The following is a 2,500-nucleotide window of genomic DNA, read 5'->3' on the forward strand; positions in this document are numbered from 1 at the left end:
TGCAACAGAGGCAGGGCGCGTTGCAACGGATGCTGGTGACGTTGCAACGGAGGCAGGGCGCGTTGCAACGTTGGCTGGGAGCGTTGCAACGGAGGCAGGGCGCGTTGCAACGTTGGCTGGGGCGTTGCAACGGATGCTGGGGACGGTGCAACGTTGGCTGGGCGCGTTGCAACGGAGGCAGGGTGCGTTGCAACGGATGCTGGGTTAGGTGCATCGTTGGCTGGTTTCGTTGCAACGGAGGCACCCGCCGTTGCAACGATGGCTCGGAGCGTTGCAACGGAGGAGCCAAATTTTCATATCTCATAATTGGCTCGTGCATTTTTTCTAAAATTTTGAGGGAACCTTGGTAATATTATGTGAAGGCTGCACAAAAAAATCCAGGTCAAAAATCGCACGTTTGCTCCGTTTTTCATTTTTTTTGAATTTTCGGCTTTCCGGGCGGTAAAAAAATCGGCAAAAAAAATCGGCACGGTGTAAATTCACCAAATTTGGGGGATGGAAAGATCTTATTTTTCTAGAGGTTGTTGCAAAAAACGGCGTCAAAATTCGACCTCTAGAGCACTTTCCTTGAGTATGTCTCCTCACGGAAAAGGACGTCTACCCGTGGCACTTTGGTAATGGCTCGGCAGCCTATTATAGGGGGGAGGGGTGTCATGATGCTGAAACTCGAGTTGTCCAAAGGCTTGCTGGGCGCAATGCCAGCAAGATGCACGTTGCCTTGCCATCCCCTAGGCACACTAGCAAGCACGTTGTGGTTGTGGTGTGCCGCCGGGCTCCCCCGCCCCCCACGGAGGCACCCGCCGTTGCAACGATGGCTCGGAGCGTTGCAACGGAGGAGCCAAATTTTCATATCTCAGAATTGGCTCGTGCATTTTTCGTGAAATTTTGAGGGAACCTTGGTAATATTATGTGAAGGCTGCACAAAAAAATCCAGGTCAAAAATCGCAGGTTTGCTCCGTTTTTCATTTTTTTTGAATTTCCGGCATTCCGGGCGGTAAAAAAATCGTCAAAAAAAATCGGCACGGTGTAAATTCACCAAATTTGGAGGATGGAAAGATCTTATTTTTCTAGAGGTTGTTGCAAAAAACGGCGTCAAAATTCGACCTCTAGAGCACTTTCCTTGAGTATGTCTCCTCACGGAAAAGGACGTCTACCCGTGGCACTTTGGTAATGGCTCGGCAGCCTATTATAGGGGGGAGGGGTGTCGTGATGCTGAAACTCGAGTTGCCCAAAGGCTTGCTGGGCGCAATGCCAGCAAGATGCACGTTGCCTTGCCATCCCCTAGGCACACTAGCAAGCACGTTGTGGTTGTGGTGTGCCGCCGGGCTCCCCCGCCCCCCACGGAGGCACCCGCCGTTGCAACGATGGCTCGGAGCGTTGCAACGGAGGAGCCAAATTTTCATATCTCAGAATTGGCTCGTGCATTTTTCGTGAAATTTTGAGGGAACCTTGGTAATATTATGTGAAGGCTGCACAAAAAAATCCAGGTCAAAAATCGCAGGTTTGCTCCGTTTTTCATTTTTTTTGAATTTCCGGCATTCCGGGCGGTAAAAAAATCGTCAAAAAAAATCGGCACGGTGTAAATTCACCAAATTTGGAGGATGGAAAGATCTTATTTTTCTAGAGGTTGTTGCAAAAAACGGCGTCAAAATTCGACCTCTAGAGCACTTTCCTTGAGTATGTCTCCTCACGGAAAAGGACGTCTACCCGTGGCACTTTGGTAATGGCTCGGCAGCCTATTATAGGGGGGAGGGGTGTCGTGATGCTGAAACTCGAGTTGCCCAAAGGCTTGCTGGGCGCAATGCCAGCAAGATGCACGTTGCCTTGCCATCCCCTAGGCACACTAGCAAGCACGTTGTGGTTGTGGTGTGCCGCCGGGCTCCCCCGCCCCCCACGGAGGCACCCGCCGTTGCAACGATGGCTCGGAGCGTTGCAACGGAGGAGCCAAATTTTCATATCTCAGAATTGGCTCGTGCATTTTTCGTGAAATTTTGAGGGAACCTTGGTAATATTATGTGAAGGCTGCACAAAAAAATCCAGGTCAAAAATCGCAGGTTTGCTCCGTTTTTCATTTTTTTTGAATTTCCGGCATTCCGGGCGGTAAAATAATCGTCAAAAAAAATCGGCACGGTGTAAATTCACCAAATTTGGAGGATGGAAAGATCTTATTTTTCTAGAGGTTGTTGCAAAAAACGGCGTCAAAATTCGACCTCTAGAGCACTTTCCTTGAGTATGTCTCCTCACGGAAAAGGACGTCTACCCGTGGCACTTTGGTAATGGCTCGGCAGCCTATTATAGGGGGGAGGGGTGTCGTGATGCTGAAACTCGAGTTGCCCAAAGGCTTGCTGGGCGCAATGCCAGCAAGATGCACGTTGCCTTGCCATCCCCTAGGCACACTAGCAAGCACGTTGTGGTTGTGGTGTGCCGCCGGGCTCCCCCGCCCCCCACGGAGGCACCCGCCGTTGCAACGATGGCTCGGAGCGTTGCAAAGGAGGAGCCA

The sequence above is a fragment of the Arachis ipaensis genome, chromosome B7 (assembly GCF_059453495.1).
Source record: "Arachis ipaensis isolate K30076 ecotype BB chromosome B7, ASM5945349v1, whole genome shotgun sequence".
NCBI classification, from domain to species: Eukaryota; Viridiplantae; Streptophyta; class Magnoliopsida; order Fabales; family Fabaceae; genus Arachis; species Arachis ipaensis.